Consider the following 15,918-nt stretch of genomic DNA (forward strand, 5'->3'; position numbering starts at 1 on the left):
ACTTTCAAAAGCAGTTTCTTCCGTTCAGCCCTCCCTCCACTCCCACACCATCTCTTTAGATGCTTCTCAGATGTACTACAAATTACATGTAAAAGTTACTTGTGTTTGTACTGCGTGGGCTGATAGTTTTTAGAGCATTCTGTTACAGCATGATGTAAACTAACCTACACAAAACCCTCAAGGCTTTTCATTTAGTTTTGTTTACCTGTTTCTTTAATGCAAAATAAATCTATCCCTTTTTTTTCACCAAGACCAGTAGAAAGAGAAGACACCTAGCAATTCACCAGCTCAAACCTATCCTTTCTTTTTAAAGATTATACAATCACAACAGGAAATATTTTGAAATGGTCATACTAATCACAAGACAGTTCATTTTAGTCTGAACATGTGCTTATACCAGTCTCCTTTTTTTAGGCTGCATCACATGCCAACTCATTGCCATTGCTGTTTGTATTAATAGTAGGTTTTGCTGGTTTTTTTCTCATTTCTTTACACACCTGATGCAAAACAATATTTGGAAAATATGCTAATTTTGGCTTAAGCCCTCAAAAGGAATTAGACATCCAAATATTTTAGGAGTCAGTCCATAGTAGTGGCATTCCTGACTAGTTTCCCTGCACCCTTCTGCAAAAGCAAAAGCAAATGCAAACTTGTCTCCTGCTGCAAAAACTGTCAATGAGAATGTAACAACAATACTTTGACCAGTATGTCAGTGGCCTCCCCACAATGGCACTGCATCCAAAGCAATATGACTTTCTAGATCAGAGTAAGGAGCCACATTATTGAACATGCCTGTGTAAAAGGATCTGGCACTCCAAGGGCACTTCCAAACTGCTGGGATGAAGTGGACTGAAGACAACAGTCACAAAGAGATTCCTCATTATCACTCCTGCAGAGAGTCATGTCAATAAGGAGATGAAAATGTTAATGACTTCTTTGTATCTCTTTGTGAAAAAGCCACCTTGCAATTACAAGAGGTAGATGATTAAGAATCAGGTCGCTTCTGAGGGTTGACTGGATTGACAAGAGTTGACAAGACTGTAGGTGTGTTCTTGAGGATGATAAGCAGAACATCTTCAATTGCAGTGCTTTCTCTTTCACTTGCTCGATGCCTTCTGAAAAGTCAGTTTCCAACTCTGATAGAATTTTTTCTTTAAATAATACTAATATTTTTGCACAACTCAGTTACCTTGCTGCTGATGGTTCAAGGAATATTAGTGTCTTTGGAAATACTACAAGAGTTATAAGGAGAACATTTTAAGTGGCTTTTGAAATTGAGCACTTCCTTGTACTTTAACTGATGTTATCCAAATAATGAGACTTCCTGAATTCATTATCAAAATTAAAAAAAGTCTTTCTTTAGAGGTAGTGGATTTCTTTTTCTGATGAATTATAATAATGTAATAATATCCCAAGAGTAAAAATACCCACAAACTGCAAGGTACAATAAGGTTTTCTGGCTCTCAAATGATTGAATACCTCATATTACAGAATCACTGTATTATTTTGTATACTGGATTTCTGATATCTTGTTCTTGTCACTAGTGAAGACACAGTTCAGCTGAAAACCAGGTAAAAGACTTTCTTTAGAAACTGGGTGTAAAAAGAGATTGTGGTTAGATTTGCTCAATCACCCAAAAAAAAAAAAAAAAAAAAAAAAGGAGAGCAGCAAGTACCTAGAGGAGTTAATACAGAATATAAATCCACAGAGAGAGCCCAGTGCACCGCCATCTACACCTACTCTGCCTCAGGTTGTAGAAACATAAGTTTCTACCTGCCCAGGAGTCTCCGTGGCCCCATCTGAGATGTCCCCACCTCATCAGCTCACAATTAGGCCTTTTACCATGAGATACAGAAAACCAGGACACTGAGCAGCAAGAAAGCTAGACAGAAACACCTCAGTCTCTGAGAAAGCTTCAGCTTTTTGGCACTTTGTGGAGGGTTTCAAGGAGACCTCTAGATACAACCATGTATTACCACTGAAATTTCTGCTGCGGTGAGATGTTTGCATCCATCTTATCTCATAAAACCCAGAAGTATCCAAACCAGCAACAAGAATACTATTCCCACTTCCTTAATATCACACAGTGAGGATGTGGGAGATTAGAATTTATTTCTCTCTTCAGAGTGATGAGATTTAAATCTACATGTGTCACCAAGCAATAAGACTTTCTATTTGTTACTTCCTCTAAAATATATAAATTACATTTAAGTAGGAGCTGCATTTTGGATGTCTTCTCCTCTCAAGTGCTAAACAAACACTACAGTTTGTTTCTCTCACCCATGGAATTTATATCCCAGTGGTACCAGGCAAACTGAAACAAATTCAGTGGCAGGAGTAAAGACAAGTTGTAGGTAAATAACATTATGGTCAATCCATTTCTGCAAGAATGCTTGGTTCCAATCAGGCCAGCTAAACATCCATAGTCTGAAGGGAGTGCCCTAAGTATCCACAGAATTGAAGGGCACATGGCATTGACGCCTTGCTTCTGGCTGTATCCCACACAGGATGTACTCCAGTAAGTCTCCAATAAGTGTTTTGGCTATTTATGGTGTACTGGGTCCTCCAGCTGATGCAGCTCAAGGAACAGAATTCCCCCCACTCCACAACTGTGGTTTATTTCAGGCCTTCAGCCTGAGCTGGGTATTAGTATATATGGGCTTCTGAGGACTTAGTGACTGGGGTTCATAATTTTGATAATGGCACCTTTCGCAGAAGCTGAGCAACTGAAGACCTCAGTCTTGAATTTCAGCACTTAATGACAACAAAAGAGTATTTAGGCTCCTAAAGCCTTTTTCAGTGGTAGCATAAAGGTCAGAAACTGGAAATTCCACCTGTGATGAAGATTTTCTCCTTCAGTGTAGGGTTGGAGTGGATCCCAGCAAGTAGGTCAGGCATATGAACATGCAGAGGCCTGATGCTAGGCATATGATGTGAGTCACAAATGCACAATTGATTTGCTCTGCCTTCTGGGTTTATGCCCCTTTTGCAGAAGAATCTCCTGTGCTCCTAGCTAAATCATTCATTGGTGAGCACAGTCCCACCCTGGATGGATGGTCTTCATCCTCTGTTGTAAGAACCAGTGGCAGTCAAATAACAATACTTGCCTTTACTGCTTTTATAGCAGTCCCAATTGCTTTTCTCTAGGTCAACAACCCTGGCAGGTCTCCATAATGTATTGTCACTCAGTCAGTCTTTGAGATCATGGAGATAAAATGTCTTGCTAAACTCCTTGAGAACAGATATCCTGTCCCAGCAGACTAGGGAAGACATTCAGCGTAGAAAAGCTACCTGGCCCAACTCCACATTTTTTGCACCATTCTCCCAGGCAGATATAAGGTACTTGTGGAAGTGTGTGAGGGTGAGTTTGGCAGGTGGGTGTGATGCCTTCACTGCAAATCACCTGGCTGAAAGTTCATGTATCTTCCCCCCCCCCCCCCCCCCCAATCAGGGGTGAAGTAGGGCTCTTTCTTGTTGAATAAACATTCCTGATTTCCTGGATTGTTTAGGCGGATGGTGTCATGGTGACGAGCTTCAGCCTACAGGGATCTAGGTATCTACTTGCTCTATGTCTTGCTAAGACCCTTTACATATTCCCCTTCCTGTCTGGAATGGGAGAAGAACAGTATAAAGATCCTGTACTTACACTGACTACTTTTTCCTGCCAAGGGGGGCAATTACACAGGGAAATACCTAGGAAGCCAGACCAGAGAAAAGGACTCCAGTGAGGATGAAAGCTGTGCTCATGGAGCTACAACATGCCTCAGGTTGGCCTCAGAGTAGCACCAATACAATGTTTTTTTAACAGAACGAGGCTCACAGGACATACATGGAGGAGCTTACACACACTTTCTTGTCCCAGCACGAGACCTCAGCTATCTCTTGTGACATCCTGTCATTGCTGGCATGACTAACTCCTATCTGTGGGTATGTGGGTGCATCACTGAAGGACAGGGTTTGAGGAAAGCAACAGATGATCAGGTCATTTTCAATGTTGTGTGGTGACAATACAATGCTTTCTGTGATGCAGGCTGTCAAAAGAAAACTCTGTTAGAAGGATGAATGAGAAGACTATAAGATTCTCAGTGGTAAGAGCCTGACACCACCTCTCCCCCACTCCTTGCAAAATGTTGTCAACTCTTCAACTCTATCTTGCTGTTCTGATGAAAATCTACCCTAAAGATAGCTTGGCTTTCATACTCCCAGTTGGTTGGGAAGATGCACAGATCTGCTTATTCATAGACTGTACTTGAAAAAGAAAAGCACAAGTAGAGATTCTCTATTAAAGAGTTAAGAGGAAGGGAGGAGAAATAAGGAAGTAGTGGTTGAAACAATCTGCTTTTAAGCAAAGAAAAGAGTTAAGAAAGACTTGATAACATTTAAAATGGTGTATAAACAACACAGAAGAGCCCCAAACTAAGCAGGTTTTGTTGTTATTCCTGGGGTTGTGGGTGTTCATAACTAGTGGAAAATGCAACAAGAACTTCAGAAATTGGAACACTACACTTCTTAGCCAAAAAAACAAGCACAGTTTTCTCACCCACCCAGACCGAAACATGAAGTTGAAGGGATTATTTCTAATAAGGAGAAGAGAGGTTGGTTTCTAAACCCTTCCAGTGTAGGGTAGAACCATTTTTTCTATCTAGCTATTTAATTTGAGATCAAGTGGGTCAAAAGTATATAAAACAGAGCAGGCACATTAAAACCCTTTGTGGGGTTTGCCACAAAGGACAGCTGGACTGTCAGTGTAAAAAATAAAAACACAAACTGATTTGAAAAGAACGTTTACATACTCTGTAATTCTGATCTGAGAATGCTCGGCTGGCTTTTAAAAGTTGTATCATATTTGGCTGTTTCTCCACTGGGGCAATACTCTTTTCATTTTTCATTATTGACAGTAGTGATTCAGCAGCAATGCAATCTTTGTAGCCCCAACATATAAAAAAAATTAATGCTTAAGTCAATGCCTTGCAGCTATATTCAAAAAAGTGTTGTAATTTGCAACTGTCTGTATGTAGGGCTTTGCCAAAATTTATGGCATAATTTCTCACCAATGTGAGTGGTTGTGGAAAGGATTTAGATTAGGGATGGTTTAGGACTAGTTAATTTAATAAGTGAAATAAATGTGAATAAAATAAATATAAAATAAATATACAAAATTGAAAACATTTAATCTCAATGTTCAGAGCTATTTAGAAGTTTAATTGCTGCAAACTTAACTTTCTGCTTCTATATAATCCCATTTAACACTGTGCATGAAACAATAAGGCAGTGAGCAACAGTCTGCAAGATGTTTATTTACCAGCACTACTGTGAGTTATTTATTATCTTCAATGCCTTTGATGGCTACACATCAAGAGACTTAAGCTTTGGCTCAGATCTCAAAAAAGGAAATAAACCCCCACAAGTCTCTACAGCACATTTCTCTGGAGGAGGAGATGAGCATTGAGACATTAATGTCCACGCAGAAAGCTCAACCTGAATCTATTGTCTTTCTCCCAGAAGAAAGTAAAAGGGCACAATGACATTGGGCTGCAGAAATGAAAGGTGAGGGCTGGGGCTCTGTGGAGCACAGTGGGGATAATGGAGATATCCATCTGCACTGAGATGCTGGAGTAGGCAATTCTTTCTATGAGTCAGTCAATGAATGCTACTCACAGAAACAGGAGTGGGCTGCTTGGACTTAGAAGTGAAAGACTCTGGTATTTCAACACACTTTATTATCAGACAAATGAAGTGTGTGGGTGAGCATCCAGCCTCATGTCTAGGGGAGGGATGTGATATGGGAGAATCCAGAAGGGAATGTGGCAGTCCTGCATAGCTGTCAGCCAGAACAGGTATCAAACACTTTCACCTGTTCACTTTATCGTTAACATAGAAGCAAGAATTTAAATGCAACCCAAAGAACTACTGAGCCCAGCTGTTGTCCAGCTTTGTTTGAAAAGGATCTTTGGTCTATATATATGAGTCTGTACTTCTCTCTCCCTCAATAAATGTGAATTGGCTGATAAAGGGTGAAAGTCTCGAGATTAACTAAGTTTCTGAGCATTGCATAAATTATTTGGCCAACTGGATAAAAGCCTGGAATTCAGACATTTATAATTCCACCTAATGTTTTTCTGTTCCTTTCTCTGATAAGTGCAACTGCCTATGGTTTTATGTGTGTAATGGCCAAAATAACTCAGGAGAAGTTTGCAGATGTGTGCAATAGCAATAAGGACAATATTCATTATCTATTAATCCATTATAAGTCACAGTAAGAAAATAGACTAGTGTTTTCTACTGTCCCCAGAGCCACTGGATCCACACATGTTGGGGTTATCTCTGCTTATGGGGCAGTGTCACCGTCTCATCCTAACTGTTGAAAATGCCTTTCACCCATCCCTTTTTTCAGTCTGGGGTCAAAGCAAGGAAAGTGCAGCTCAGAATAGAAGACAAAGTATTTCATGTGGATACAAATATCAGTCTGCAAATCCTACACCAAATCCTGCTTGACCCAACATGTGACAGACCCATTTTTATGAATGGACCATACATTTATCTTCCATTGAAGAAGTGAAAGCATTTAGCGTTCAGTTCTCTTGAGCCCACAGGTGGACACCAAAACATCTTTAATATATAAGCATGGTTTTGTTTCAAACACCTGGCATGCTTTGAATTTCTGGCCTGTTCTTTGTGAAGAAACCCCTACTTATTTTCTTCAGATTTACTAGAAAAGTTTGGGCTGAACATATATAGAAGGTGTAAAATTTGTTACTTTGCTGTAGCAGGTGGGGACAGGGGAGCGTTTACAGCTCTTGTAGCATAGTAGTGTGAACAATGAAATAGTTGGGAATGGCAAGCTGCAACACTGAGGTTTTTACTCCAAACTTGAGGAAGTCAAATCTCCAGGTGACCACATGCCCTTTTGAAGATGGCAAAGATTTTCAGTTTTGGGCCCCTTACTGCAAGAAAGACATTGAGGTGCTGGAGAGTGTACAGAGAAGGACCAATGGAGCTGGTGAGGGGTCTGGAGCACAAGTCTTACTAAGAACAGCTGAGGGTGCTGAGGCTGTTGAGTCTGAAGAAAAGGGGGGACTTTATCATTCTCTACAACCACTTGAAAGGAGGTTGGACCCAGATGGGGCTCCGTCTCTTCTCCCAGGTAACAACTGAAAAAAGGAAATGGTCTCAAGTTGCACCAGGGGACGTTTAGATTGAATAATAGAAAAATTCCTTTACTGAAAGGGTTGTCAGGCATTGGAACAGGCTGCCCAGGGGAATGGTGGAGTCACCATTCCTGGAGGTATTTAAAAGATGTACAGATGGGGCACTTGGGGACATAGGTTAGTGGCAGACTTGGCAGTGCTGGATTAAGGGTTGGACTCAATGACCTTGAGGGTCTTTTCCAGCCTAAATAGTTCTGTTTCTGACCACTTATTTTTCCTTCTACACTCATGACTACAGTAGTCCCAAAGACAAGTTAGGGCAGTCAGAAGAATTGGCACAACCAAAGGAAGTGATTTTTCTGTAATACAATTTCTCTCTCTGCTCTCCTGCTGCTAACTGTCATAGCAATAGTCTTTCCACATGCTGGTGTTCCCCACATGTATAACAAATCACTTTTGTATAACAAAGTGATTTCCAGGCACTGCTGTGAGAGTTTGCAGTTGGTTTTTGCATTACTGCAGCAGCAAAAACTGGGAGGCACTGAGAATCAAGGTAACCATTTCCAAGCCCAGGGCAGATCAACCATTTATGTTATTGATATCCATATTGGCTATGATCTCTGCCCCTCTCGTGGGGGTAATTCTGTATTCAACCCACAAACTTTAGCAGAAATAGACATGTGAGTTACACAAACCTATCAGCCTACTATAACATGTAAAACCATGCCATGTCCTGTTAGTTTCTCAGAGAAGAGCTGTTGGTGGAAAACATTTCATTTCATTTCATTTTCAAAAATAACTTTCCCAAGTATTTATGGTTTTAAATGTCAAACATATAACATGCATTTAACCATAAAAGAACTCTGTAATGATTTTGTGAGGCCATTTTATCCACTAAGACCAGGTTTTAAGATTGTGTATCTGCTGAGAATTGTTGAGGTTGCAAAAGCCAGACACGTAAAAGGAAACTTCATTCTTCGTCCTCTTAGAGATGTTAAAGGTATGTTTATCCCCCATGGGAGAAATCTGTGACCAAGAAGACACATCTTCACGTGAAAGAGTGGGTTCCAGTGATTTTCTTTAACAGGGATATACAGATTTAGGTCACAAATTGGACTAATAAGAAGATGTTGTATGCAACGTGCAAGGCAGAGTTTAGTCCAGCTTAAGGGCTTGATCTTGCTTCTGTTAGTCTCATGTTCACATGCTAGCAGCCAACTTCTGTTAGCTGCAATCATGGATAGGTTGCAAACATTTTGAGTAACTATGCATTTCTAAAGACCCCAACAGCCACTGAGGATCAGTGCACTGAGGATTTAAACACTGTGTGACTGAGATCACCAGCTTTGCAGAGACATGTGATTGAGGGGGATGGAAGGTGTCCCTTATGAAAATGTGTTGTCTTTTCCTTCCGTGTTGAAATGCTCACAATGCCCATTTATCTCAGGAAGGTTACTGTTCTAGAAGTCTGAACAAATAAACAGCTGAAGAGCTTGGGAGCCAGAATTTCATCAGCAGGTTCCCCTGGCTGCTTTTCAGTTGAACAATCCTACTAGTGAAATGGTGGAAGTCAGCAAGCTGAAGACAGGAAATCAGCCCACCTGCCAAGAAACTCTACAAGACACAGGCTGGAAAATGGACATGTTTAAGTCTGCCCTTTTCCACTTGATCTCTGTTGAAACCAATGCCTTCCCAGCAATTTTCCAAAGGCAAAATACCCTATCAGAAAAATTTAGAGTTTTTTCTCATGATTGTTCAATGAATGACACTATTCCATATGTACAATGCACTGTTCAAACTCTTGTCCTAAATACTAAAAAAACAACTGATTTTGTGGCTTTTTTATGGCATCCAGTTTTGTAGCATCAAAGTGCTTCAGGAAGACCTGTAAATTTCTTATTTGCAGCTGTCTTCTAATAGGAAGATTATTTAACCCCATATTATGAAGAGGAAAGTGAGGAATGGAGGCCCTGAGTTGCCCAGGATGTGATTTCTAAGAGCATTTGGCATTAAATAAAATGTTAGTGTTTCAAAGCCACATTTCTATTGACCATACCTGGATTTGTGAGTAATCGATACTCTGCAAGTCAGATCCAGATATCTTTTCATAAGCATTTGAAAATTAGGAGTTCAGAGTTGGTGCCTGTTTCTGAAAGCTTAATTCCTTGAAGCTAGATCTGAAACAGAATTTCAAGTGCTGTAAGATAAGCATCACATGGGTGGAAGGATGAAGACACCAGTGAAGGCTTAGGTGTCTCAGAATGGGATCTGAACTAGTCAGCAAAATGATAAGGAACAGTGTGAAGTCAGCACTCTTCGCATGCCACACACATAGATCATCCAGTGCAGACAAAGGATGAGCCTTAAAACCATGAAAAATTGAGGAAAAAATAGTCTCACAGAACCTACTCACTCTCACAGGGAAACTACAGTGAGACCTGAGCCTTGAACCTCTTTGCCAGAGCTCCTTTTGTTAAAATTCCCAGTTGCCTTTTCTTTCTAGGGACTAAATTTAATTTGCTACAATCTTTTAAGGTGGTTGATGGAAGAAAAACACTTTCCTGGCCTGTCTGAATGATAAAGTAGTGGTTAATTCCAGGAAATAGATGCCTTAAGCTGTCTCCATGGGACTTCTTATCTGAGCTGGAGATTGCTTTAGCCACAAAGCTTCTGGGTACTGCCCATCTTTCACATCAGAGATGCACACAAAAAAATTATCAGTACAACAACTCAGGGAAAGACGAAAACACCATGAAGGAGGGCAATAGATTCTCTAGTCTAGTGACAGAAGCAGCCATCAAATAAGTGGACACGGCCTAGAATCTACTCTTTAGTTTGGCCTTTGGAGTTACCCAGTGATTAGTGTGAAACAGTGTCTCTGAAGACGAGACTAGAGATAAGATCTTTGGCCTTCTAGCTGAATGGTATTTCAGGCTTCTGACTTTTTTTGTCCTCTTTTGCTTGCTCTTCCAGCTTCTACTGGCTGGGTGCAATTCAGCCCAGACCATAGTTCTAGCATACTACCTAGCCAGGAAGGAGGTGGATAAGCCTTTAAATACTTTCCAAAGACAGAGCTGAGTGTGCATGCTCTTTCTCCTAGGAGAGTACTCTATAGAAGGGGTTGCACTATTTCCTACTGTTTGACCTTTTGAAAAACAAGCACTTGTATTTGTAAAGAAGAAACATAATTTCACTGATGTGCTTTAAGCATTCTCCTCAGTGGCACCAGACCAGCTCTCTCAGTCCTGTCAAAATCCATTTGTTCTATAATTGCTAATGGATATCTTCTCTGTATTTGTCTCTAAGTATCTTTAAGTACTGCTATCTTGTGTTATAAGAAGTAACTACTATTGTATAACTCGCCAGCAGTCACAGGCTGCAACAGAATTGTCCCTGTTTGGAGCTGAAGACCTGAAGTTCCATCCTAGCTCCATTTCAGGCAGTTCACATGTATCTTTTTCTTAAGAAGGTGACCTTTTATCAGCATCACAAAAGCTTTTCTCAGCATCTACGTTCAGGTAGAATCAGTGGCAAAATCGTATTTCCCAGAACATCGCTCAGTTGCTAAAATCACAAGGCTGCTTTGCTTTTTCCTGTAGTTCTGCGTCTCAGTCAGCGTGTGTTCTCCAGCAGCAAGCAGATGAGAGCTGAACAATGAGACAGGAAATGGTCTCCCACTAAACAGGTTGTTCATTGATTTTTTTGTGCTGAAGTATTATTCTGTGATATTTACAATTAGGACTCTGAGGAATATACCACCTGCACAAGGGGGACTTTACTACAGATAAAGTATGTCAATATTAGTAAATTTAACACTGTCAGAACAGTGCTCAGACCATGAAATTCAATTGCTTGGGCTGTTACAGTTCTGGCACAGTTTTATCTCTCACAAATTAATGCTCCCTCAAACAACTCTGAGCCACAATAAGCTTCTTGTATAGTTCAGGAGTTTTGACAGAGAAAAGAACATCCCAAAAAAGAAGTTTGGATGCAGCCATCAGGTTACAGAGGCTGAGAACAGTTATTACAGGTGTGTCAAATACGCTAAAGATCGGGATATGACTGGTCCCAGCGAATGAAGTGGAAAGCTACTGCTGGGTAAAAGCATTTTCTGTGTAGCCCACTAGAGGGTGCCGACACGCCCGTGCTGCCTCCAAGAATTATGTTTCTGAGACCTGGATATTTCAGGGATTTCTCCAGAGTATTTGAGGGAAAGAGCTGAAAGAATCACATCCTGCTGTCCTCTACAAATCCACTTTAATCATCAGCAGCATGTAACCCAAGGTCTGTCTTCCTTCTGTCAACTGCCGTCCCAATACCAACCACCTTCTGACCTCATCTACTTCGGGACTGTGTATCTAGGATTCTGGGAGAACAGGACTTCAATCGGGCATCATTTAGCAAGTTTCAAAGACCAGTGATGTTTTTTAGAAGGGGGAGGAGGGGGGAGAGGGCTAGGGGAGAAAGAAAAAGTCTTAACAAGATTATTTCTGCCTTTGTGCTTACCTACTCAAAGCAGAGGTTTGTGTTCCTCAATGTTCCCTTATTGCCTCAGCAATTGCCTCATACAGCTAAACTCTGCATGCAACATCCTGCCAAAGAAAATGCAAAACTTTTCATCTTAAATGTTGACCAGACTTACAGGCAGCTCCCTAAGGAATTTGTCTCGCCATCTCACCGCTGATGTTTCCGTGCTGCAGCAGATCAGATTTCCTCTATGAGTAAGAGCTGCAGAAAGGAACAAAAAAGAAATCTTTTAAGAATCAAAAGAAAACTAAAAAAAAAAGGAACGTATCTAAAGATAATTCAGTGACAAGCACTGATAACATTTTCTTTCATAGCCTTAAATATATGGTTCACTAGCTGTAAAACATACCTGTGCAGGACTACTAAAGTTTCAGAATACAGATACCTGAAGATGAAGAGAAGAGAAAAGAGCACATACTTCTTGTTGGTTTTCTATTTTACCTTCTCATTTTTGCAGATGTCAATCAGGTACAGTGTATCTCACAGTAAATAGCCCTAGCTTCTTCTTCACAACCGTACCAAGGTGTAATTTCTGTTCTTATTTCAAGTCTTAGTCAGCAGTTGGGAGAGCGAGAATTTTCAATTCACTAGCTGCTAAGCTTGAATTTCTCATGCAGTAGTGTGAAAATGTGACAAAAATGTGCAGCTCTTGATGACCAAGCTTACAGATCCCTGGCCCCAGCCTGTACAACTCTTGGACCCTCATCACTCTGTGCACAAAAAGGCAGAATCTCTGTGTTAGGATATCAATAAGAGCTAAAACCCAGTATTGAAATACTGAGCTGTTGCACGAAGCATACACAGATTTCTCTCCCTCTTTCTCTGAGTATTTAACTTTAGTTAAATATTCGTCAGCACTGAAAAATAAGATTGCCAATGGAAAATTTCCATAAGAACAGAAGGCTTCCAATCAGAAATATATGAAAAGTGACTGGATCAAACTGACACTACCAGATTCAAAGATGTAGAAAATTAATCCTGTGGGATATTTCTTATTGATTAGCACCTAATTTAGGCAAAAAATTGGATTATATTACCCACTTTAAACCTATTTTAAATAACAACCTTAGCTCTCAGGCTGAGTCCCTCTCAGGTTTCCTGTATATAAATAGTAAGCCCAAGAGGAACACCAGTTTGACTTTCCCATTTGAGAGCTGGCAGTAAGAATAATCAAGCCAAAACAACAATCCCACAGACATTTAATTATCAATAGAGCTCATTTCATCCAGGAATTCTGGAAGCAGTAGTCAAGATCCAGACTGTAATGTCATTTCTGTAATGTCATTTTTCAGAGGAGAGCTACATTTTCAAGCTCCTTCTGCACTCTGTGAAGAGCATGGGAACAGTGTCAATAAATATGCCTGATAAGAAAACCTCCCTTCTGTCCAGCTGAAAGCTTTGCAAACATTAGTTGTCAGCAGTGAAGCCCCCTGAACTTCTGTTTCAAAACAACTTTTTATCTGGAAACTATGCAAATGTGAAGTAAAGTTTTTAAGTGGCAATACATGTGCAAAACACCAGCACGCAGTCTTGGTGTGTCTTTATTTTTGAGCAGGAAAGAGGAGTCTACCACAAGATAACTTGTTTGTGGCTGAGTTGTGTCTGGGTTTTCCCCTCTGGCCACTTGTCCAGAACGCAGCAGTTACTGTGGCAGACCAAACCTACCATACAAGGAAAGACCTTTCTAGTATTTGTTTGTTTTCAGTGCTCTTACACATAACCGCTGCACATAACGTCTGCTGCCCTGCGACAGAGAGACAAGGAGAGCACCCTTTCCCCACATCAAACGAAGATACTGATGCTGAAAGAGAGCACTGAGAGCAAACATTTTAAATTACCTAAGCTGGCCTTTTCTGCACTTACAGTCATCAGTGAAAGCAAAATTATCTGCACAGGCAGATGCATCTGAGTTGAACCCAAACCCACACTGCAAGACAGAAGGTGAATACACATTTTCAATAAATGTGCCTGAAGGGATGCTAAAAACTGGAGGCAGAAGCAGTGGGTAAGATGCTGGTTGGTGACAGGGGATGCCTGGGTTCACCTTGCTCTTCCCACACAAAGCTGCTGAGCACTTTGCCTTGAGCCGTGCCTATGCAGTTACTGAGAAATGTGACTGGAGGATGGTAGGCACACTTTGGCCAGCTCTCCTCCAGCAAACTATGGCATAGGCTGCAAGTATTTACCAACTGAGGCCACACAGACCTGTAAGGAACAGCAAATTGCTTGGCATTGATGTTGAAACTGAGAAGATGTTCGGCTGATGCAAATGCTTCTACCCATGCCACAGCCTCTGCCCTAGCAGAATGGTGACATGCTCTCTGGTTGTGTCTAAACTGACACATCTGTTTGCAGGGGAAGACTAGGATTCTTGATCAGATTGCCTGTGCTGGGGAGCTGCAAAAACCAGGGCACAAATCTGGCACCAGCTGGGATTCATCTGAATTCCTTCTCCATCTGTAGGTGCAGTGACAAAACTTCAAGTGGCTCATTGAGTCTGTTGAGGGTGAAATTCATTACAGAGGTCCAGTTGCTGCTGTAACAGCAATCTCACAAGTAAGGTGGAAATGATTTAAGTATGAAGCCCCAATGTGGATGGAAATTTTGTGTCTGAATCAAACCCATGCTGTTAAAAGTCCTACCTAGATTCTTCCAACCACTATGTTTAAAATCCAGAAAGTGTTTATACCAACATTCAAGGAGTCAATGTCCAAACATTAAAACTGATTACAAGCAAAGACTTAAAAACTCACAAATGCCAAAAAACCCAAGTCTTAAAAAACCCACAAATGCCATATTAGTGTATGATTTCACTCAGCAATCAGCACAGCACATACAATTTCCCTTTCTGTATGTGGCCCGATGACAGCACATTATTACAATATCTACCCCACTGATGGCTATTTTATTCTTGTTTCGGAACTATTAAACAAAACAAAAGTTTTTCACACAAATAGTCTCTCTCCCTGTCTATTAAGAGGCAATAAATGCCGTATGCAAAAGTGCACTGTGTTACAGGACTTCCTTCTGGTGCCTGTCTGTCTGAGTTCAGTTTTTATACATCAAAAGACCCTGATGAAATTATATCATTTTATGATATGGTTCCACAGTCACTTCTGTGTGTGTGCTGGACTGCTGCAAACCTCCGGAGCAGTCTCAGGATGAGTACAGTACATGACTGCAATAGATAAAGATAGATATCACGTCCAGATTTACAACCAAAACTGGTCCAAAATTATCTGGGTTTGATTTTTCTGTCCCCCAATACATAGAAGCTCATTCTTCCTCTTTTTAAAAACAGAGTTGAAGAAACACTATGATTTTTACTACTCTCCTCACTAAAGCAAACTGTGCACCTGAGAACTCCTTTTTTTGATAGTGGTTTTGCAGAGTGAACTCCCTAGAACTAGCAATGAGTTTTCTTTCTCTTTTACTGCAGTATTTGCTGTAATAATTCTGACTTCTAAATATATGCAAAGTAATTTCTTCATTATCTTTGCTCTATTATTAAGCCATACAGTTCTTCCTTTATTTCTACAGCTCACAGTCATCTGGCACAAAGAGACACATGTACTTCTTGGACTGCAATGAACTTTGTTCTCCCTTCAGATGTAAATAATAGGAGGGAGAAAAAATCAGTCTTGTACTGACTCTGGCTCCTCTGAAAAACTATTGTGAATAAACAATGAAGAAGTGAAAAGCTGTACTCCTTACCTGGTCTGAGAGGTACAGTGCACCTTGAAAGCCTCTTAAATGACACAGAAGAAATAGAAATAGTTGAAAGTTTTTACTCATCCAACCAGAGGGCTCAGGAAATGACTATTTTGCAATGATTAACTCCTTCCTCACTTCGAAGTCTTTCAAGTACAGTTCCACTGCAGTTTTGTAGCTAATGCTCTACCCTACACATGATTTCTGTTTCACAGTGAGAATATGCAGGTGGCCAGAGGAGAAGACTCTGATAACCTCAGAGGAAGAGAAAAACTGCAGTGTCTTCTGCATAATTGTGACCAAGTACATTTTACTGCTGAGTGATGCTTATGTAATGAAGTCTAGAAATGACTGAGTAATGGCTTGACCTCCCAACTCTCATTTATAGAAGAGGTTTAGAGCAATGGAGCAATATTCTCAACATGATTTCAGTGTTGTGGTGCCCAAGAGAGCAAGGTAAAAAACCTAGGTTATTTGAAGGCATGGCATCCATTGCAGCCTGGACAAGCATTTGATGTACGTATAGTGTAT

The 15,918-nt window shown here is 40.6% G+C and overlaps 1 protein-coding gene across 2 annotated transcripts in view; it reads right to left on the bottom strand.

Annotated features, from left to right (window-relative positions):
* Positions 1-15,429, bottom strand: part of P2RY8 (P2Y receptor family member 8) — a 34,440-nt gene extending 19,011 nt beyond the window's left edge. Inside the window, exons 1-3 of one of the 2 annotated variants that reach the window (XM_069029259.1) lie at positions 15,391-15,419; positions 11,828-11,877; positions 11,656-11,741 (exon numbers count right to left, since the gene is read on the bottom strand). The gene's annotated coding sequence lies outside the window, so the exon portion shown is untranslated. Of the gene's footprint in view, positions 1-11,655; positions 11,742-11,791; positions 11,878-15,390 lie in introns of both variants that reach the window. The other variant, XM_069029265.1, reaches the window with a different exon arrangement.
* Positions 15,430-15,918: the final 489 nt, after the last annotated feature.

The sequence above is a fragment of the Aphelocoma coerulescens genome, chromosome 1 (genome assembly GCF_041296385.1).
Source record: "Aphelocoma coerulescens isolate FSJ_1873_10779 chromosome 1, UR_Acoe_1.0, whole genome shotgun sequence".
Lineage (NCBI taxonomy): Eukaryota > Metazoa > Chordata > Aves > Passeriformes > Corvidae > Aphelocoma > Aphelocoma coerulescens.